Below are 25,373 nucleotides of genomic sequence, written 5' to 3'. Positions count from 1 at the left end.
CCGGGTTAAAATGATGATCAACAAATGTTTTTCACCTCTATATTTTTATTGTCATCGAAATCGGGGAAATCGACCATTTTTTAATCAAATCGATTGCTTGCCTGCTCTAGTTGAGGACCCATTGAGATGCACCGGGAGAAAAATTGACATTCCTCCCTACAGCGACTTGGTCCGCAAGAAAGTGTAGTCTGCATTTCACTGTAAAAACCAACTTTTCATTTTATGAAATTAATTTTGATATATAATGGTTTGTATGTACATTTAAAACGAAAAAGTCAAGTATAATCATTCAATTGTGCTCTAAAAACATTCGTTTCGAATGGCGCCCTGTCATATCAGAAAACATACTGTTGATTTATATGCCTGACCTTACTGCTTGTGCGATGATAATGACTTTACATAAAGTTTAAAAATCAAAAACCAAGTATCATCGTGCAATTCCGCTTTTAACAGAAACGTTCATTTCGAACGGACCTCTGTCATACCAAAGAACCTATTTTAGTTGAATGCCAATAAAACTTCTCGAATGCACTTGTGATGTTAAACTGGGCAAGGTCTTACTTTTAGTCAAAAACGCATTTTTCATTCTTTCAGCGGATTATTTTGATTATCGATTATCAATACTTATCGATGACATTCGGATAAAAAAACCTATCTAAGAACACTATCGGGCACATAATTTACCTATGTGTGACATTTCATAAAAAAATAGCTCAGCTGTTTTTGGAGTTTATATCGAACGAACACACACACATACCCACACAAAGTTGCTTTTATGTAATATTATAGGTACTATTTAAAGTGAAAGCGTTTTATGGGTTAGTTTTACGTACGCTAATAGAAACATGAAATTCATTGACAAAAGGTGCATATTACTACTAGCTTTATGATATCAACATCAGAGTTTTAATCCTGGGCAATTCTAAAGGGTATTTTAAATAGTATCATTTAATGTAGGTAAGACTAAGCATGTTTTCCTTTTATAATAGCAAGGAACTTTCTCAACCATGAAGCATAATACACTAACTGACACTCATCATTCAACCTCATCTGCTTAACATTCACAGGCGACATTATGACAAATACACTGAAAACATTGCGAAGGATGCTGCACTTTAGAAAAAATTATTACACTACACATTTGTTTTTTACAAATCTCTAAACCACTATTCGCCGATGCATGGGATATTCTAGTCACATCTGATCTGAGGCTTCTGCCACTTGTATCACATTTTTAGATAGGATCCTAAAAAGGGGTTCCAATCTAATAGATCCCGCACTATCAACCAAGCTCCAGCCTCTGTCCCCTCACCACAATGCTGCATCCTTGCGCCCGTTTTACAAATATTTTAATGGAATGTTCTCTCATGAACTTCTAGCATTCGTGCTTACTGAACGTCAATAGCCAATGTGACGCTATATATTTTGATTTTGCTGATTTGTCATCGAAGTCATTTATTTTTAATCTATTGAAAAATATTCTAGGCATTCTAATAATTCGTCGATCTTTTTTGTGCGATGTTTATAAATCTTTGCCATGTTTTTTTTTGTATGTAACGTTTGATCGGTTTTATACTTTGATACTTCAGAGCAGTTTTTTTTTAGAAATTCATACGGTATTAAGAATTTCTGAAATTTACTTATTTTCTTGATAGTAAGTTGTAATTGTTTTAATTGCGTATATAATTTACCATATTGGTTAAACATAAAGTCCTAATAATAAATGACATCCTATTTTAAGTTGAGCAGCTCCATCAAGTTTTTTAAACAATATGATTTAAAGATACTTGGATATTCTTAACATCGTTTCCAGGCTTTTGTAAATTACATATTCCGTTTGTTACGGGTAATCTTTATTTTACACTATTAAGTAAAATTTTGTATCTTTATGCATTGCACCTTAAGCTTGGTTTGATTAAAATGTGATTGCTGGTCATGCATTACGTTTTAAGTAAGATACATGTATGCCTTTGTTGATTCAGTTCCTTATATTATTACTGCAATTTCATATTTAAGATACATTGCCGCGTGCTGCTCTATGATTTAAAAGTAATAAGCTTCTTTTCCTGATTTTTTTCAATTTATCAAAAGCCATCTCCTAATTATATGGCTTCTAATTAAGAAAATAGCGTTTGTTATCGCTTATGGATTTTTACAGATTTCTTCAGTAATGCTCAGCATATTCCGGCAGTTTACATCAGGAGCCGGGAAAACTCGAGCGGACCTTTACAGACATCCAGTTCACAAAACGTTCTACTATCTCATTTTTTTTTATTAAATGAAGTTTGAAGAAAAAAAGAAAATAATTTCATATTTGAATCAAATCAATGTAAAATAAATAATAAATAAAAAATGAATAGCAGTTAGGTATTATGAGTATCTTATTTCATTTTGGTTTTATCTTTATTATAAAATTTAATGAGCGTTTTCACAGGGATTGGAATGGATCAGACAGTTTTCGTGTAAAACGCCTTTCAGGATACGAACATTTCAAGATACGAAAGTGATTCCGGAACCAATTAATTTCGTATCTAGTGGTTCCACTGTATTTTTCATTCATTTGCAATTATTGTGAAATTAAGTTTCAGTCTAAGCGAGATAAATCACAATTTACTAAAAATAGATTAAAGATTTTTTTAATTCAATTTATAACATTATATAATCAATTCTTAATGCTTCAATATTTTAAGTTATAATTTTTTTATATTTTTTACTAGAATATCTTGCCCAATCCTTTTCCAGTTTTAACAAGTAGTCCTTTACTTTTCTACGTTTAATACTTTTGTATAGATATATAGATAAGCGCGACGTGGGAATTGTACATATAATTATTCGCGAGGAAGTGAAGATACGAAAGAGTTGTGCAAATGCCCGGCCACAACTCTAGACCTATCACAGACTATTTGCCCAAGATGGGCATCAAGACAGTTCCTCACTCTCCTTGTAGTTCAAATCTTGCTCCCTGTGACTTTTGGTTATTCCTTAAGCTCAAGATAAACCTAAGAGGTTGTCTTTATGAGACAACTGCAAAGATGAAAGGATAATTGTAACGCACACACAAGGGGACTTCCATTGTTAAATGAACTAATGTTTCATGTGTGTACTAGCAATAAAAACGTCAATATGAAAAAGTCTGGAACCTTATTGAAAGCACCACGTATAGTGTATATATTAAATTTTGGAATCATTGAGACTGTCTATTTTGAAACATATGTCTTTTTTTCATTTAATACCGACAAAAAAGATTTCATTTTAAAGGTTGAATTGAACACATGTGATCGATTTCTTTCCATACTGTTCTGCGACAAATTTTAACGGTAATTTCACGTAAATGACCAACATATTTTCAATGCACATCAAACTCAATGTAAGCTATTTATTAATTCGAGGTGCTTTATATTCTTGTACAAAACTGCATCCAGTCAAAAGACTCTAATTTAAGAGATTTGAAAAATGCGATGTCACTTCTGGGTCAAAACTCCTATCTGGTCTACTCTCACCTTTAGTACTAATACATACACAATTTTCACATATCGATTAATAGCAAATATCGATTAAGGATATTTTATTTACAACATAAAATGCGTGTATCAGTTCGCCCGTGAAAAATTTGGCTCCATTTTCTTATTGACAATTCCCTGCCTATAAAGACACAAAGACAAATCAAGAACAATTTTAATGGTTTGTCAGGTTGAAAGTTAAGTATAAAAAAACTGGAGAATTATAGAACATAGTTGGATTCAGTTGAAACTGATTACTTGCTGGAACTGCTTAACAAAGTTAGTAAACTTAGATTTCAAAACGACCATCTTATTGTTAATTGATGTATTTATTTGCTTTCTAACCCAGCAAATTAGGCACAAGGTCGTTTTTTAATGTGGAGAGTGAAAGGGAAGGGGAACCAATTCCCCCGAGAGGGAACTGGATGACAATTGGTATGAAGGGTTTCCCGTATAGTGACCAATAACTGATTGCTCAATAGCACTGGTCATATGTGGGATTGCACCCACATATGGTCTCTGAGATTCATGCCCAGCCCCCGCAAGGACCTGGCGAAATGTTATTGTTAATTGGGAATATGTAATGCGTTCCACCGACGGACAATTGTTGGAAAGAAACTGCCTATGGCATCTTGTTTAGGTTGAGGTACACAGACAAAGAAAAACAAATTATTTACAGTGATGGGAGCTATCCATGTTTTTGCTGTGAATGGTATACTAATGTCATATAGAACACTGCCGTGGGATGCAAAGTAACCCGAAGCATTATTATTGTGATCGTTTTTGATGTCCATAAAATATCAAGGCAGAAAAGGTATTTCAGGATAAAAATCTTATAAGAGAAATGTGTCAGAAATGTAAAGACAAGAATGTTAAAACAAATGAGAATGCTCCAACATAAACAATGGAGGTGCTTTTAGTGATCACATCAGCTGACATTCATGTTACGTGGGAGAATGGCGTAATAAGCTAAAAGAAACACATACAATTTTAGTTTAGAGTTTGGAGTCAGACTCGAGAAATCGGAGAAGTTTCGGGAGCTAGGAAATGTAGAAATTCTCCGATTGGAAAAAACGACTAGCGAATAAAGTTCTATAAAAATATAACTTCGATTTGATGTTCTCTTCCGGAAGACATTTAATTATAGATCTATCAAGAGGGAGGAAGTTATGTGTTCTGCGTATATTATGTATTGCCACGCTAGTAAATGAACATCCTTAATATGCGTAATCATTCTACTGCAGCCGGCCAATTAATAAAAAGGATATTACAATAATATTAACTGAATGTATATTTACAATATATCTACTAGAAGATTACGGAGGCATTTATAGACATGTATGAACATGCATGATACATATAAATATATTCCCCCTTGTTATATAGACCAGTTTGCAACACGAAAGAAACCAGAAATTGAAGTTCATTTAAACACATGCTACCAAATTAAAGATACAGTTTAGAAAGGCAAGCACCGTATCATATGTGAGAAAGAGACCATAAGGAAAAGAAAAATAACATTCTCACTAGATTCAAAGTCAATATTGTACTCTATATCTGTGCCAAAGACAGTGCTCTAAGCATCCAAAAGTGAAATGTAGATATTGTATTCAAGTGTGCTTATCATTTAACGATGATAAAATACTGACTTGAATATTCATTGCTGATAATTTGTAGTCGAGTCTAAATGGTTGGATCATTATATTCTTCCAGTAGATATTTCACAGTTGATAAACTACCAATATTATAGACAAGTACTTCTAAGAACAGAGTGCTGTTGGGTAAGAGCTGTTCAGCGCATTCTATTCTGCCTGGACAGTCTCTTTCTCGCAGAAGAGATTTTGAAAGCCTGCCACTGCTCTATTGTTATGTTCATGGCAAGTGTTCGTTTAAGCTCCTATCAATGATCCTCCCTTGCTAAACTGTCACAAGAGGCCACTCGAGGATAAAGGTTAAAGAGTGTAAAGTAGAAATTGGACAATATAGTAATCGTTAGTAATGGAAATTCAGTAAAGTTGTTAACTTATATGGAACGGTTCATCAAGAACTTATTTATGTTAGACTTGAAGACAACAATATTGTAGTCAGCTCGAAAGCAGGAAAACGGAAGACAATTTAATAGGCGTGCAGTTCTAAGAAAGAAGCTTTGCTCATGGAATCTACGTTTAGGATTAGGCAAATATAAAGAGTGGGGGAAATTAGTGATTGTGTTTTCTGCTAGACGAGTGTCTCTTGTGAAAGTTTGGCGAGGGGGGACTATAGATTGGAGCCCATCCGAGCACTTGCCATGAAAATAACGATAAATCAGAGACAAACTCACAACATCTCTTCTGTGAGAATGAGGTTATAGGGAAGAGAAAAGGGCATCGCCTATAAGACTACAAAATCTATTTTGAACTCTATCAAGGCAGGAGAAGTCCTTTCTAGCAGCTCCTTCCCAAATAGGCCAACAGTATTTCATCATTGGACGTACCTGGCTTTTATATAGATAGAGAATTGCATCAGCAGTGAGATATCTACTGGATCAATAGAAGGATCCCACCATTTTTTCCAGCGGCCTTGGCAACGGATTTAATGTGTGTTCCATTAAAGATCAGAAGTAAAGGTCAAGCCCAGAAGCTTATCAAAGCATGGAGCTTCCCCTAGTCGAGAGACATTCATTTCAATTGATGCCAGATGAAGAGTAGAGCGTTGATGATGTAAAGATAGAAGCTTGGTTCAGGATGCATTAAAGTAACAAGCCACTTCTTTCCCCATTGTACCACTTGCTCAAGATCAGAGGAGAGAGAATCAGAGAGAAATTGATTGTTTACTGTCTTAGATGTGCTACCATAGATAGTAGTGTCATCAGCATAAATGTCTATGAATGATGTAAGGATGTGATTTGGAAGATCATTAATGTAGACCAGGAAAAGAGTTGGGCCCAGGATGGACCCATGAGGGACTCCAGTATTAATACTGTGAGCTTCTGATTTCTTCCCATCAATCTCCCCTCTTATGAACCTGTCAGAGAGAAATGATTTAATAATTGAGAAGACATTTCCAGCTATACTGTAACTGAAGATCTTGTGAAGTAAACCTTTATGCCATACTCTATCAAAGGGCTGTGATATGTCAAGAGCAATTGCTCTAGAAAGGTAGCATCCGTCGAGAGATTCGCTAATCCTATGAGATATAACTGTAAGCGCATCTGCTGTAGATCTAGCAGAACGGAAACCATATTGGGTGTAACTAAGAAGGTTATTTTTTCTGAGATGGTTGATTACTTTTCTCTTTAACACAGATTCCAGCAACTTACTCATGACGCACAGTAGACGTATTGGCCTATAGTGAGAGATCACCTGAATTCTTAAATACAAGACATACTGATGATATTTTCCCGCGTGATGGGACGCAATCCTCCTTAAGACAACGTTTGTACAGTTTTGTAGGGATGGGCGCTTGTTCTGGTTTAAGTTTTTTGAGTCCTATAATTGGAATACCGTCAGGACCGGTTGCTTTACTGGAATAAGGTTTTTGATTAGCTTGGCAACATCACGTACAGATATCTGTATATCACACAGCGTGTTTTCTGATGCAGGAGGAAATATTGTAGATTGGCGGCCTTGATCGCAAAACGTAGAATTAGCTGCAAAGTTCTTTGCAAAGAGTTTGACTTTGTCTGATGCTGACGAGATTACCCCAGGTCCATTTATGATAGTTGAAATAGAACACACGCTTCTGTTCAGGACTCTGTTTGCTATTTGCCAAGACTGGTGGGTACCAAGCCATTGCTCAGCTACTTTTGACTTGACGGACTGAGCATACAACTCTCTTGCGTCCTTTATTAGTTTTTAACAGTGGTTGCTGGCAGTTCTGAGAGCGGCTTTAGTCTCAGTACATCTATTACGTTGGAAGCAATGGAAAAAGTGATTTCTATGCGCAATGGCAGCAGCACATTCTGGAGAGAACCACAGCTGGCTGTTAGGTTTTTGCTGGAATTTTCCTTGAGAGTATGAAACAGTCTATTCCTACAATTAACCATTCCGTCAGGTCCAATACAATAGAGTACACCTCCTTTTTAAACATGAAACGCAGAGGTAGATCTGATATAAATGTACGGAAGCTATCCCAGTCAACCATAGAGTATCGATATACTTTACGATGGAGAAGTACATCTGAGGACTTATTACACTCCATTTTCATCTTAACTGATACAACAGAGTGGTCGGGAGATCCAAGTGGAGACAGAATGGAAGATGAACACAGTTCAGGGTAATTTGTGAGAAAAAGTCTAAAGGACTTGCATACTGGTCATCACTATCGGGCACACGGGTGGGTTTGTGAACAATCTGAGTGAGGTCATAAGCAATGGAGAAATCATAACAAAACCTCCTCTCATCATCGGTCTTGTTTGAGTGGGCCAACCATTCCACATTGTGAACATTGAAGTCTCCACAGACATGGATATTAGCTGAAGGATAAGCAGAGAGGACGTGGTCAATTTTCTCAGATATGCCTTTAAAGAGAGTAACTCCGCTGTTTTGGGGGCGATAGAGAGCAAATATAAATGCAGTAGTTTGAGCTAGTTCTTTCGAGCAGACTAGAACATAGGCCTCTTCAAGTTAAATGTAAACAAGTTATTGTTGAGCCGTCCATTTTACTAGTAAAATTATAACTAATTACAACCACTAATGCTTATAACGCTGTTGTTCTTATGACAACCATACACTCATTAAACCTTATACTCGAGTGGCTAAGTGATGATTTCTTTCTAAAAACGTTTATATGTGAGAGATATAGTTGGAGTGCAGAAAGCATTTTAAATGCTATTAACATTTCCATCAGTATCAATATTTTTTCGTCTCAATCCTGTATTATTTTCTTACCAACTGAATACTTTTATCACTCCTATTTCGGTTCCAAAAAAGATTAAAGTTTCTTAATTATATAGAAACTATGTCGCGTTAAATAATTTAATTTCTGTAGATATGCGTGCTGTTTTTATTTTTCTAGTTAGTAATTGCTCGGGAAAATTATGATCATCGAGTGCATTCTATCTATACTCACAAATGATTGAAGTTTTTACCTCAAGTTTAATTTTCGCTGTTATCGTTCGTCTGCTTTCGTCATTTTTATAAGTGATTACTTAAGTTATAGCAGTAATGTCACCAAATAGGGTTTGTGGGTAATATGAGATCATATGTCTGTGTAGACAATTAAAATGTTTATCTTAAACATTATGACATGAGGAGTTATTACAGTTTAATGCTTATTAATTTCATGTATCTAAACTCGAGAAACGCACGATTAAAACGCATGAAACTTTAATAAGGTAATAATCATGATGGTTGCCACCAGTAATTTCGCAGACCTAAAGCAGCCTTAGCCTTGCGATCAAAAACTAAGATCGAATGAAAGGGAACGAACTGATGCATGACTGATGGGTCGGAAAATAACAATGAAAAAGTGTTATTAATATTTCTATTGGTAAAATCCTATTTAAAAATAATAATTAAACAACTTTTATTTTTACTTGTACAGAATAAATGCATGAACGATAACCATGAAAACATTTGGAACAGCTTCTAATCAACTTCTATTTCTAGCATAACACCTTTAGTACATTTAAAATGACAAGTAATTTAAACAACTTTAAAGCAAGTTTTATTTTTAGTTCAAATTTAAAAAAATAATTTAAACGAAATTTAATATTTTGTTTTGACTCGGTTCGTTCCATTTAACTTGATCTTGGGTTTTGATCGCAAGGTCAAGGCTGCTACTATCTCTACGAAATTGCTTGTGGCAGCCATCTTGATTCTTAACTCATTCACTTTTTACACATTCTAATCGTGCATTTCTAAAGCTTAGATGAGTAAGATAAATTAACTTTTTTGCTCGAAATGACTCATCATATAACAGGGTTTAAAATAAGATTCCTACACGTATATATTTTATTATATCACGCTAAAACCCTCTTTAGTGATATTACCACTATAGCTTACTTAGGGGTTATCTCCCTTTGCGTTATAAGTCTTTCTGTACGAATAACTAGTATAGTTATCTGTCTCTACTTTTATACGGTATGTGGATGTTTTTTGCCGGTTTAAATGAACTTATATGTACTGAAAATATTTTTAGACTTTTTAATTCAACGATTGTACAGCAATCATTTATTAGTTTGTTTGTCTCTTTTAGTTGAAGATAATTTTCAAATTAGCCATTGCTTTGTCTAAAAAAATGTTCGTACCATTTCTAACAATTTTTATTTATTTATTTTTCTTTTAATACCTTACCAGGTTAAAAGATTCGAGTATACTTGTTAATGTTTTGGCATATTCTTAGTTGAATGATAATATTATAAGGATGAAAAATAATTTAAAAAAAAAGAAAGTATTCTATTTACGTATGAGACTTATTTATTGACATTTGGCACGTATTTATTGACATTTGATTCAACGATCACTCTGGCGAATCCCGTAGGGGAATAAAACTGTTGTAACGTGATCAACAGATGTGAAGCCCACGTAAAGAAATTTTCGTCTGATATTAAAAAAGTCTTGTCGACAAGTATTTTAAAGGAGGGTTTCAGTGCTGAATTGATTGAATTTGAATTCAGTGGAACCTTAATTCGGCGACGGTACCCATTAAGCAAATCTTGTCACATCTTTCGGCAAATGTCAATAACAATTATGATACTATATTTTTGTTCACTATCGTCACAATGTGTGTAAAAAACTACATTTTTATTTACTTTGGAGTCACCATGTTTCAAGGCCCGCAGACACCACGGAAATAAAGGTCAATGAATGTAAGGTGGTTGTTTAATAATCACTAATGATGTTAAACTGAGTTGAATGTGATTATTTATGAGAACGGCTAAAAAAACTTGTCTACATTGGATTTGAATGCCCCGGCTTAACAGTGTTTCAAAAACGGGCAGTTCTGGGAAAGAAGCTTCATTCATGGAATTTGCGTTAAGATTTAGACACAGATAGTCAAGTGCTTTGTGAAATTCTGGCAAAGGTGAATATAGATTGGAGTTCAGTCGAGCAGTTGCCATTAAACTACTGATAGTAGTGAGACAAGCTCGCGACGTCTCTTTTGAGGGAAAGAGGTTGCAGGTAAGAGAGAAAGCATCACCTACTAGTCTTCCAAACCGATTTTGAACTCTAATAAGGCAGGATAGGTCGCGCCCAGTAACACTTGCGCAGATGTAGACGTACCTAACTCTTATACAGATAGCGGATCACATTGATACTTACAGGAGCGGTAGAGTGATCAAGCCATTTTATTTAGCGATCTTGACGGCAGATTTTATGCACGTGTTACATTTCAGATCAGGACTGAAAGACAATTTCAGAAGCTTGTCAAGACATGAAGCTTTCTCAAGGCTAGAGCCATTCATTTCAATTTGGAGGCAGTGGGGGATTAGAGTGATTATGACGAAATAGGGAGATGATTGGCTTTCAATACATTAAAATTAACCAACAACCTTTTTTCACATTGCGCCACGCTCTCAAGTTCAGAAGGAAGGGAACAAGAAAGGTCTTGGTTGCTGCCTTTTATGTAATGCAGGTTGTTCCGACAGTTTTGGGAACATTTCAAGTCCTCATATCTACTTAACTATGAGTAGTAGTAAGGTAAAAGTAATGCAATTTCAAAGGGTAATGCATTACATTTTTGTTAGGATATTGATTTAATCAATTCTTTTCAGGACTAATAATGGACTTTACTCAACTAGAAAAAGGCGTTTTGTATGCTTAAATTTGCAAAAACTAAATAATGGACATGTGTTCAATGTGTCTCCGAAAATTTCAGATCTTGCACCCTGCGTCTTTTTCGTGGGGATTTGTGAAAGGACTGGTCGATGAGCCTGTCATTCCAAGAGATGTGGATGAGCTAAATACCCTAATAACAGAAGCTGTTACAACCGTTGACAATGCTGGGATGCGATTGGCAAGTATTGGACTATTAGTTTGATATCTACCATCTGATCAACGCTGCTTACATTAAACATTTTTAAACATTACATGAGCAAATTGAGATTACAAGCTTTCTGAATATATCAAATGCGTTTTTATATCCTTAGTTGTGCCGAGATATTCAATGTCAAAATTTGCCCATGACCTTTGGAACACCCTGTATTAAGAATATGTGTAATTATTTCTGTTTGTACGTACAGAGAAAAAATGTGATTGGTGGAGAAGAAAGGAATAGGCTAAACAATAACAAATAAAGCAGTAACTCCATGCAGCATACACCACTAAAATCACGGGTCTACATTGAATGCTTTAAAAGATGCCTTTTTGTCAGTAAAAATGCTCATGAAATGTGAAAGAAGAAATACAGGCAAGTGAAACTTACAAGTCTCCCGAAAAAAAACGCCAGCTTTATTTACTAATCTCTATGAATATGGATAGACGATAGCTCCCATGGAGATTATCCACTTTCATATAGCTTTTATTTTCAGTGTTTATGCGTGTCTACTTGGACAATACTTTTGATGAAACAAGGTTTTCAGAATGCAAGTTCCAATTTAGTCGCTAGACTATGGAAAATATTATACTTGTAAATATGATACTCGTAGCATAGATAAAAAGTAAATAAACTGATATTAGAACAGTTAACATGTCTATTAAAATAAAAATAAAACATTGTGATAGCGATAATTACACTATTATTGATGGTATTTTAAACAAGTGTTTTAATATTAAATTATTAATCTTTTTCCTATTTTATTTATTAAAACTTCGCAGTTGAATGCACAAAACTAGTGAAAAATGTTAAAACCGGATATTCAGTAGAGATGTACAATCAATTAACAATTTGTAATGAAAATACTCAATTTCTAACGTTTTAAGATGAGGATTGATCATTTGTATTGTTAGACTTATTTGGATTTCTGTTCTCATTTAGAGTTTTATTCACGAAATATTTCACCCGATGGAGCTTTCGATACAATTTAGGGGCATCTTTTGGAGTGTGGGAAATACCAAAACTACAATTGCGTATTACGACAGGCCCGATCATTCTGACGTTATGAAAGCGTGCTACACTATTGATTAAATAAAGAATTCGATTCGAAATCCCAGATTTCTTACTTTGATAAAAGAACCATTGAGTTTAACAATATACATCTAAAGGATGTCCGAAATGTCGTGCGAGTAATACTCAGAATAGGAATAGTGGCCCGAATAATCGAAATAATATAAATGGAAATACGACTTCAATTTTGGAGTGTAATAGAAAATTCTAATAAAGTAAAGCGTGCAAGAACTACGAGGGGCGTGCAATAAGTAATGCCATTGACACACTTCCAGTTGGCTGATCTGGCAGAAATTTTGCATGTGCAATGGTTTATATCTCTATGGGTTATGTGGCAAGTTACAACTCTGAACTAATTCTGGTTTCTGTTTTGCAGGTGTTTGAACAGAGTCAGGTGTGAAATGGAGCCTGTTGAATGTCGAGCAGTGATCCCGTTTTTGTATTTGAAAGGACGCACACCACAGGAGACTTTTGATGAAATGAAAGAAACTTATGAGGATAATGCCCCATCATATGACCTTGTAAAACGCTGGCATCGTGAATTTAAACATGTGGAAACAGCTCCCAGACCTGGTCGCTCCCTTCTGCCATTGATGAGGCATCTGTCCGTCAAGTTGAGGCTGTCATTTTGGAAGATCGGCGCATTACTATTCGCCAAATAGCCCAAGATGTCAAGATTAGTGCAGGGTCTGTGAAAACTATAATTCATGACCATTTGCATATGTATAAGGTGTCTGCCAGATGGATTCCCAGGTTGCTCACACCATTCCAGAAGCGAGAACGCGTCGAGTGCTCGAGGATGAATTTGGAGATGTGCCAAGAAGATGAGTCAAAGTTTTTCAAAAGACTGATTACACAGGATGAAACCTGGGTCCATCACTATGATCCAGAGACCAAAGCCCAGTCAATGCAGTGGAAGCACTTGGACTCACCACCTCAGCAAAGGGTACCACAATTACAGGAGCCTATTATGCTTCACTTTTGAGGAAATTAAGGGAAGCTATCAAAATCAAGAGACGGGGCAAGATCAGCAAAGATACCCTCCTCCTACAGGACAACGCTCCGGTCCACAACTCGCATGTCGCCAGGTCAGAAGCACGGGCGTGTGGTTATGCCTCCTTCCCCATCCTCCGTACTCTCCTGATCTTGCACCCTCTGACTTACACCTCTTCCCAGTCATGAAGTTGTTTTTGAAAGGAAAGCGTTTCCCAGATGATGCAGCCTTGATTTCTGCAGTCACGTCATGGTTGGAGGACCAACCTAGGGTGTTCTACAAAAACGGTCTCCAGAGCTGCATCAAACGATGGGAGAAATGCATCACTCTGAGTGGTTCCTATGTAGAGAAAGACTAATGACTGTACCAAGTTTCGTGGCTCTACTTCTATGGGAAGTGGGTCAGGGGCATTACTTATTGCACACCCCTCGTAAGTGCAGGTTGAGGCGAATATGAAGTGGAACGGAAAAATCTCGAGATAAACGACGAAAAGTAGCAATTAGAACTAACGACGATGACGATGATAAGCATAATGATGATGACAAATATTTAAAAAAATACAAGTAATCTATATAAAAACGGTAAATTTATCTGTGTATGTCTGTTTGAAAATATTAATCGATAAATTCTTAAACTACTGATCACATATTAATTGTCTGTATTTTTGAGATGAGGTGTTTTCATTGATTGAGATTGTCGGACTGACTTCCTCATCTTGGTTGCTATAGTCACAATGTTTCGGCCGTTTTGCCTAGCTGGAGTCCGAACACGGTACCCCCGTAATAATAATAAAGGGTTGGGTTCGAGACTCCTAACAAACGGTTCCCCAGTTCGACGCAAAACACGTGATGAAGGTCGGAGGGAAAAACGGCCGAAACGTTGTGACTATAGCAACCAAGATGAGGAAGTCAGTCCGACAATCTCAATTACTGATCACATGACAGGGGTATTAAAAGGAAATAGTAACAATTCTAAGGGTTCATAACGACTAAAACCTTTGTTTTGATGGATGAATAACACGTAGAGCAATATATCAGCAAGTTGAAATGTAAAATGTTCATTTTAACTTGCCGACATAATTCTATTACTTTTGTGCATGTACAACTTCATACTTAGCATGAGGTGGTTTCATTTTAAACTATTTTTATTATCTGCCGATAGTTCAAACGGCAATGAACGCGACGAAAGCGGAACACATTTTGGTTTCGAATCTATCTGATGGCTCCTAAGTGATTTTTTAAAATAAATTTTGAATTCAGTACTATATATATATATATATATATATATATATATATATATATATATATATATATGCTTATTGTTATATAAACATGTTTACCTCCCGCTGCTACAAACAGCCATGGCTGTTTGTAGCAGCGGGATGTAAGCATGTTTATATAATAATAAACAAATATTATCAGCTCTTTTTATTGAGCACTATCTAATAACATCGTTGAATTTACTAGTCTATTACTTTTGAATAAAAAACCCCGAGTATATATATATATATATATATATATATATATATATATATATATATATAATATTCAATAGAGAATTGACTCCGTTATAATAAATACGGAACCTGCATAAATTAAAATATAATTAAGCGTATTTTAGTGGTATGGTCATGATTGGACGCCCCCTCCACTTGTACAATAATTATTTAAGACGGTGAAGCACAAAAAAAAATGAAAACGTCGAAACGTAGGAAATGAAAAATTGAAGGAAACTTAAAAGCCAGAATAATAGATGGGAAAATATGACAATTAGATAAGATATTGAAAAATAATAGGGAAAGCAAATAGGGAGAAAACGAAATGACGATAGGGAAAAAATATATGAGCAAAATATAAGTAGAAGTCGATTAGGTATAAATAGGAAAAATAAGAAATAATAATGCTAAACAAATAATAATAGAACTGCTCAAGTAAAACCTATCGATAGAGATGATGGAAGAAGGAGGAAAATGGAAAAGTCATCCCGTTATTTTCAAGAGAAACTGACAGATCTCAGTTTGAAAAAAAAGTCTACAGTAGTTCAATATCTTGTATTTGTGAGACAATATTTCTAAAGGTAGACATGTCAGCTCTAACAAAATACTCACTGAGGCTTTTAATCAAAAACATAAAGAAAAAATGAGTAAAAATTGGTATTAATATAGCATCGATAAAAATACAATGGCATTAAACAATAATATAATCACTGCAAATAGCAATAAGTAAAACTCTCAAAGATATAAGAGACTAGAATTATGAAGAAACCACTGTAATTGTAGAAGTGTGCCAAAAACTGCTTTTGCAAATCAGTTCTTACTAATCCACAATATCTGTCGTGGAAAACACCAATAAAAAATAATACTACGTAGGTATAACCAATCTAAATTTTAAATCTAGTTATAACAACTATGAAGTACGCTCACGGACCAAAAACAGACGCTGATTGAAAACATCACTAGAGAACTATTATTGAGAACATAATAAAGCGAACGTACGTAAATAATTGAGCGGAAATAGTAAGATGGGTACATGTAGATATTTAGACGATTATATTTGAATGAAAAGTTAGAATTTTTTAATTTTTACAAATCTATGGAAGTGAAATAGCAGTAAGATTATACGTTACTTTAGGATAGTTACATACACAATAAATAAACTGAACAATATATTAAAAAAGTTTATTAACATCTTAACTGAATTATTCCATTCTTTTTTCTCATTCTCATGCTTTATGACTAAGCTCTACTTATGTATTGAATTCTGCTAAATGCTGAAAATCTTTACACGAATTACTGTGTCATCTTATACTATTATACGTGTAGACATAAAATAATTATAAATTATGCATTATAAGTAGACTTGGTCTTTAGTATTACACACACACACACACACACACATATATATATATATATATATAAATTAAATGATGGTCACCCACTTTTTGAAGACACTTATGTTTGAATAAAATTTGGATGAGAAATTGGAAAACTTTGATGTGTCGGATAAAATGCGAAAATCCTTTTTTTATTTACTTCTTTTTCTTGTATGTCCAATATTTCGCTAATAAATAGCCTCTTCAGGGTCCGTGATCTTTTTTTTTCTTTTTCTTCATTTTGGTGTTATGATGGAGGCAATGCCGCCGAATAGAAGGAGAATTGCTGCTGTTGCGGTTGGTCAACGTGTGTTATTCTCCAGTTTCGAGCAGGAATTTAAAGTAAAAAATAGTCACAGAATTTTTGAAGACACTTATAATTGAATAAAATATAGACGAGAAATTTGAAAACTCTGAAGTGTCGGATATGTATATTATATATATATATATATATATACATATATATATATATTATATTATATATATATATATAGAGAGAGAGAGAGAGAGAGATAGAGATAGAGATAGATAGATAGATAGATAGATAGAGAGACTGCCACATTTATGGAGTAATTTTGATTTTCGTAACAGGGTCTGTCTTTTAATAATCTACGACAAATCAGCTAATTATCTAATCAATATAAAATTGTCACCAATGAATGAGTAAAGAATGCTTTTATATGAGTGTAACTTTTTCATATTCGTTGTATAAATATATATTTAGATACTTCTTCCCCTTACTCATTTGTACTTTGTTTTGACCCCTTAAAGTTCAAGCGATCCACGAAGCATACCCTCATTCTGTGGTAGGAGGGTGAACGAGTGTAGAAAAAAAATCACAGGGTGCTTTCGGCATCGAAGATTGAAATCCGCAATTCGAATGTGTTTAATGCTTTTATCTTTTGTGATATTCATTATAGGTGTTATCAATAGTAATTCTTTATCAGATGAGGATAAAACAATATTTGTTTACGAAAACGCTCAAAATAGGCATACTTTTTTCTTTACACAGTGATCACCACTCTCGCAACCTCTCTCCCACAGAAGAGACGTTGCGAGCCTATCCTTGTTTTATCGTTATTTCCATGGCAGGTGCTCGTCTGAACTCCAATCTCTAGTCCCCCTTCGCCAATCTTTCACGGAAAACACCCGCTTAGCTGAATCCACTGTGAAAAATTTCCCCCACTCTATATCTGTGCCTAAATCAAAACGTGGATTCTATGAACAAAGCTTCTTTCTTATAACTGCACGCCTGTGGAACTCTGTTCCGTCCGCCTGCTTTCCTCCGGACTACAAATTGGATGTCTTCAAGTCCAATGTTAACAAATTCCTAATGAGCCGCCCCTTAATCAAACACTTCATCAAATCTCCACACTAACGTAATGTACTTGCAATAACCCTTATCCCTGAGTGGCTTAAGGGCCTTGATAAGTGGTGATCACTGTGTAAAAAAAAAATATGAATTTCGTTTTTAATATTAGTGCTGGTTTGCGAGTATTGCAAGATTCTAAGTAAAACTGGTTCGAAATTAACATGGGGATATCTATTCCAACCTATTTCCTCATGTTTCATGTTCTTTTGGAACAAGTTCTATGCATTCAATTGCGATAGTTATAAGTCTTTCTCTTCTCAAAACGCTGCTATATCTGATGGCTCTTTTATCAGCACTGGTGAACACAAGATTGATTTTCTATGGCTTGCAGTTTTCACAAATAAATAGACATATTATCATCGGCTTTTCAAGTACATGCAGTACATTGCACGCCTGTTACGCTCATGTCAATCTCTTTTTCAACTTTTTCCTGAAAGAGCCAAATCACATTAAATATATGCTAGCTGCGGTATTAAAGAACGCTTTCTTGATGGCATACACAATCTTACATGGATTCAGATTTCTTAAACGTGTTTCTTTGCTGATCAGTATGTAGATATTTTTTTTTTATTTATTGCTAATTGAAAGACCGCATTATAATTTGATTGATTAATTCAAAACAGACATTTCATAATTCATTTATTGCGGACTACTATCCTTATATTTCTTAGTTGTTGTTTCACAACGTTTCGGCCAACTATTAATCTGGCCTTCGTCAGGTGGTAACCGCGGCGGGATAGGAACTTTGAATCTCCTAACTGCATTCTCAACAATTACTGCCATCCATAGTAGTTGTCGTCTCACCACGTTTTTGCAAGTAAGTCTCTGGCCGGCTTTGCTGGTGAGACGACAATAACTATGGAGATACAAAGTTTCTATCCCGTCGCGGTTACCACGTGACGAAGACCAGAGGAATAGTTGGCCGTAACAACGTGAAACAACTACTAAAAATGATAAGGATAATAATCCACAATAAATAAATCAATTAATAAATGATACTCATCTCAATAATAGATTCTAATTAAATAATATCTATAGACATTCCATAATTCAATAATTATTTTTTTTTGGCCGTTCAGTATTCGTCGACCAGCAAAATTATTATGTGAATTATATTATGTATTTCGTGCTTGTTTGTTCAAGCTCGTTTGACTCGTTGGTGCAGATTGCTATCAAATATTTGTTCAGGTACCGCATTTTTTAAGCAACTTCTTTTTCAAAGATCTTATTACCAACATATGCAAGCTTGTGCAACTCTCTCCCTGACGATTAATTTTTCGATCTATAGCTCCTGTCGGTAATCAATTATAGAGAACAGTTTTCGACCAGAATAGAAAAAAAACTAAAAGTACCCTTACCTGTCAAATAAAAATTTCGACCTTATAATATATATTAATATAATATTAATTGTGATAAATACGTAGAAGACAATTCTCGAACCTGTTGCAAGTACAGTGGGCTCATTTTAAAATTCAATACACCTTCACAGACTTGCCAGTATCTGATAGCTCTACGAAGCCACCGTTCGTTGATGCATAGAGAATTGTTCCCAGGTTTAGGTTGCTGCATCAATCCATATTCTCCCTTATTGGAAAGAGTATAAAAAGTTTCTTACCTATTAGGCCCAGAGCTATTTACCAAGCTCCAGCCTATCCTCCATGGACACAGTATTGTATCCTTGAGTTTGTTTCACAAATACTTTAATGGCATGTGCTATGAAGGACGTGCTGCACTGACATCTTTTAAACGTCAATACACTCGAGTGGTCCGACAATCAACCACATCTCGTTACGTTACGATAGTCGTCCCTAGATACCGGAACAGGTTCTAGTCTGTTTCTAGGTAACTGCAAGCATTTGACATTACCTAATATTTTTCTCTTAAACATTCGTTAATAGCTCTCTCTCTCGCTCTCTCCCCCTCTCTCTCTCGCTCTCTCTCTCTCTCTCTGCGTCTTACTGTACAAAGATACAAAAAGTAAATGTGTATAAACAAACGTCTTGCCGTACAAAACACAACTTGGGATACCAACGTAGATATGCCACTAAATATAGAGTAGCCACTTGCGACTAATTGACAATTTTGATTTCTGGGGTTTATATAAATAAACAATAGTTTTGCCACTTTCAAGAGTTAAGCGAACATGTATGTCATACATTTGTGATTATCGTATTTTTGTTGTGTTGGGTTCCTTGCATACAGAATAGTTTTTAAAAATGTTTGTAAAAAATACGTGAAAATAACAATTTCTATTAACTATTTATTAAATTATGCATATTTTCTAAAATGAGCAATACACACACACACGCATATATATATATATATATATATATATATATATATATATATATATGTAAGAGAAAATTTGATGGTTTCCTTCTCTCCTCTGATGAGAAGAATAGTAAGAACCGCATTCTTTGAAACTCCGTGGAATAAGTACTTTGTAAATTGTGTTTTTGTAGTATTCAGTCGAACAATAAATTTTGATCGCAAAGTTCAACTTACAGTTTTAATTTTTTTCTCTTATAATAAGTTATTTTCTCTATTGTGTATTGAGCTTTTTTTTATTCGGTTCGGATTAAATTATCTATATATCAATACTGGTATTTATATTAGACTAGCGGGGAGTACCCGGCGTTCCCCGGGCATTTGGAGGTTTAAAAAAAATGTTGGCCGGGTGTTTGGAGGTGTAAAAGAAAAAAAAGTTTTGGTCGGAAAGTAGGATTGAACCCCGAAGCCTTGACGTGAAGGTGAAAGTTAAAGGGGAAAAAATCCCGCCCCCTCACCAGAAAAAAAGTTTTAGTAGGAAGATAGGATATAATCCCAAAGTCTTGACGCGAAGGTGAAAAAAAAAAGCCAGCCACCTAACCATCTCGGCCACGAGGTGAGAGGAACTGATAAGCGTGTTCAGTTAAGGATTATAAAGTGAAATATGCAGGTGCGAGGAAGTGGCGTGATGTTTGACCTAGTTTTGTGCTGCAAGCCAATAACTGTTTCCCCGCGCCTGATCATTCGCTTTTCGAAGACGCGGCAAGCTGGTAAAAGTCGGGCAAATTAAATATACATGCGACCCTCATTGTTAAATCATATTTAAATCATTTAGATGTGATATAAAAAGTTTTAAGAATGAGCGACCTCCTTGAGAAGGCCGACGAAAACAGCCTTTTGCGGACATACACAAAAAGCGAACATACATACATACATACATACACACATACATATACGCACACATTTTCGCTTTTATATATATAGACTAGCTAGGGTACACGGCTTTGCCCGGGTGTTTGGAGGTGTTTGTGGTGTTAAATAAAAAACAAACTGGGGGGGGGGTAAAAGTTGGTAGGATCGAACGCGAAGCCCTGAGTAATCAAAACATCGAAAACAAAACCAAAAAAAAAACTAACGTAAGGCAAACGAACAATGTTGAAAACAGAAAAACGAACACGTGAAAAATGGCTTAAATAAGCCTGTTTCGATATTAAAATTTTAAAAATCGTTGGGTACCCGGGTGTTTTTGGGTGTGTGAGACATCAGTTTAGGGTTATTAGCTGGTTGGATGACCGCGTCCCTTGTTGAGACGTAGTAGGTTCATTTCACAGTCGGATTTCGGCGCGGTTTGCTTGATCTGTGTTGGTTAATTGAAATTCTTGTGTGCAGGGCGTTTGCTCAGTTGGTAGAGTGCTTGCCTTGCATGCAAGAGGCTCGGGTTTCGAATCCTGAGTTCGGATGTGTCTAACTGACGAGCCCAAACTTCCGGTTCTTTGACTGTTATGGCTCTTGTGGGCTGCGACGTTGTTTGGCGGTGGAATTTATTATATACAATCTCTCACATTCTGAAAATCATACATGTATATATACATATATATACATACATATATGCATATATATACGCATATATACATACATATATACATGTAGACATATATATATATATATATATATATATATATATATATATATATATGAATACATATATAGCTTACTGGGTTAAAAGAAGAGAGTACATTCAATTTTATAAGAGGAGACTTATCGGGATAATATAAAGCTCAACAAATTTCATTGGAGCTTATCTAGGTAGCAATAACTACATGCATATACATATATACACATACACATTTTATATTTATATATATGTATGGTTTGTAATCGTGTTCTTTTACATTTTTCCTACGAAATCCTGATGATATCCTCTGAAATAGGGACGAAACGTTGATTACTATTTTATTAATTCTAGGTTTTCCTTCTTAAATAACACACACACATATATATATACACATATATATATATATATACATAAGCATATACACACACACATATATATATACATAAACATATACACACATATATATATATACATAAACATATATACACACATGTACATATATATATATATATATATATATATATATATATATATATATATATATATATAGTAGCGAGGGGACCAGACATTTCCATGGAATAAATGACTCCAACGAATATTCACTTTTCTAATACTTTTATTATCGTGATGGCGCTAAAATTGCCTTTTTTTAAAAATAAAATCTATGTATTGTATTCTTTAGTGGGGGACCCACCGCGCTGCGCCGAGATGAAAGCCTCTCCTCAGTGACTTCGTCAACAATACATTTTAGTCTACATTGCGTTGTGGAAAACCTATTATATATGTAAGAAGAATATCTTTATATAATGGTTTAATTTAAGTTGAATATGGAAAAGTCGAGTATAAGTGTTCAATTGTGATCGAAATAGAAAAAGTCATATCACACGGGCTCTATCAAAATATGTACTGGTTATTTTATCCGCCGGGTCTTTCAGCTTGTGGGATGATAAATATGATGCTAGGCTGTATAAGGGTGTTACCTTTAATCAGAATTGGATTGTTCATTGTTCAATCATATTTTTTCGATTATAGATTTTCCATAACTATCAAATAAATTCCGATATCAAACCTGCCTGAATAGTCAAAAACACATATATTACATTTCTGTGACATTTAAAATAATCGTTCTAGTGGTTTAAGTGTCTTTAGGAAACGAATTCACGCATACACAGACACACATTCACACACAAACACATACACACACACACCCAATAGACACACACAAAGTGCACGGCCATAAAATACGCATAAATAATATATCTTATATCATGCACATTTCGTATTTATTATTATAGGACCAATTCTCTATTGGTCTACTAAATATTAATGGTTTCAAAAGTTATTAAAATATGTCTTGGTTTCTATCAATGTTATTTCTGTATAAGCTACAGATAGATCGATTCGAAAGTTAAAAAAGAAGAGACTTTGATCGAGGAATATTTATTTTTGCGCATGCGCTAAAAGAACAGCATAGGTAACACCTTTATTCGACAACGTCTGTAAAGGTTAATTCTTTTTATATTTTTATTTTTTTACATTTTTAACTTCTTAGTAGCTATTTTACAGGCTAAAATATCGAAATTCTTCCACAGTTTAAAAGTTTGATATGATTTTTTATGGACCATGTTTTTATGGGCTTTTAGCCGGTTAAATTATTTTTTAAATGTAAAAAATAAAACAAAAACAAAACAGTAAAAACTGAAAAGTCGTTATACATTGTGTACATTCATCTTAATTGGTTTTTAATCAGTTCATATATGTTGCAGGTTGGAACACTGGTAACATAACCAGCTTTGAATGCTACAATTTTGTTTACGGTTTCGATTCACACTGATGGCACCCAAATACTTCTATTTTTACTTTTGATATCACGACTCTATACTATATTAAGAAGTTCGGCTTAAAAAATTTTAATAAAATAGTAAGATTTTTTATATAAATGTAAGTGCGACGAAAACCTAAAAGGTGTATGCATATAGGTAGATAGATAAGTATTGACATATGTTTTATATTATATATTTGGTTACACATGGCGCTTATTTCCTTTAGCATTCACTTTGTTGTTTTTTTTCACACGCACACACTCCCACACAGGCACAAAAACACACACATACATGTACGTATGCGTATGTGTGTGCGTGTCCTCTGTCAAACTAATAATGTTCCAAAGAGTACAGATCAGGTGCAAACAAGTGAAAAAGGTAATTTCGAATCCTTCACTGAATAATAATGAGTTGAAAGATTGAACTGACTGATTACGTGAAATTAAATTTTAAATTGAGTCACGCTACGAAAAAGGCACGCAACTTAATTTTCTTTCCCGCTAATCGTTTAGCTAATTGACCATTTTATTATTGAAAATGCTCTCGAATCACGAACCCGTCCATTACACTTTCTAAGCACTGAGAACAAAAAACACTAAATCTTTACGTACATTATTTCTATGGTGTAAAGTTATAAGCTAAACTCTAACAAAAATGATCAGCAAGTACTTGATGTATCGCATTAGTACATTTATACTGCAATAACCTAAGAAGTGATTACACGACGTAACGCTGTTTTGTACTAAATAGCTAATCAGCTGAGAGTATCAATGTAATGTTGTGACCCTTTGGGCTGTGATCATAGCGTAGTATCTGTGTTAACTGTGGCAAGCAGGGCCAAGGGTCAAAACATTATTATTATTATTATTATTATTATTATTATTATTATTATTGCTATTAATTGATTTCAGCGACGGCGGGTCGCTGGATCAATTATTATGATTAGAACAATGAACAATTAAATTGAGGAAAAATGATTAACATATATAAAATAATATCGCAAAAGGAATGTGAAAATAGAAAATAGATGTAAACATTATTCTTGCTTCGCATAAACAGATAACTAAATTGGAGTTACATCAGGTGTTGGTTTGAGACACGTAATGAAACACGTGATGAAATGTAGATTTGGGGAAATTCCAGTGAGTCGTTTGCTTCAGAGAGAACGGACGTCTCAAAAATGGGAGTTGGTCTCCATGACACGGGGAGCGGCGTCATTTCAGGCAGCCAATATATAAAAACGTATCATCCCTGAAAATACCGGCCGGATCATGAAAATAAATATTCGTTAATAATTCAGGTATGTGTTGTGTTATTCACATCTGTTAAAAAGAACTGTTTGTCTACAACTGTTTCGATACGTCCACGCCAATCGTTTCCTGTTAGAACTGTTGCATAAATGTTAAAATATACACACTAGACGATCAACTAACTGATACGACATATATACATACATGCATTTACACGTACATGAATATGCAGAAAAAGATAAGCTCTGTTATTGAACGTGTACGTCGTTATAGAAGGTATTAATACACACAACGTAACACAAAGTGATGTATGTGCTTTCTGTTAATCTTGACATTGTTTCCTGTCGTCTCGGAGTACTCTTTCTCACATAATTCAAACATCGTTGCTTCAGCAGACTTGTAGTGAGGGATTGCGCATCTTTTCTTTTATATCATACATACGGTATGAATTTAATGTTCGACCACCAAAACAGTCATTAGGTTAGGAGGGCAGTAACAGCTTCGGGACCACATCCTTTGTCTTGTCTAAAAAAAATTTATACGTAATTCTATATCATAAAACGTGCGGTTTATTTGATGTTTAAGAAGTCTATAAATTATTACATTTAACAAACATATTTACATCTAAATTATAAAGCATTCTATTGCTAAAC

At 34.6% G+C, this 25,373-nt stretch overlaps 1 protein-coding gene across 1 annotated transcript in view; it reads right to left on the bottom strand.

The window, feature by feature from the left end:
* LOC145303491 (CCN family member 1-like) overlaps positions 1-25,373 on the bottom strand; it is a 384,636-nt gene that overhangs the window by 917 nt on the left and 358,346 nt on the right. The window lies entirely within an intron of this gene.

This window comes from Euprymna scolopes, chromosome 19 (assembly GCF_053919585.1).
Source record: "Euprymna scolopes isolate OS-2025 chromosome 19, ASM5391958v1, whole genome shotgun sequence".
NCBI lineage: Eukaryota > Metazoa > Mollusca > Cephalopoda > Sepiida > Sepiolidae > Euprymna > Euprymna scolopes.
This window is presented reverse-complemented; position numbering and strand designations above follow the sequence as displayed.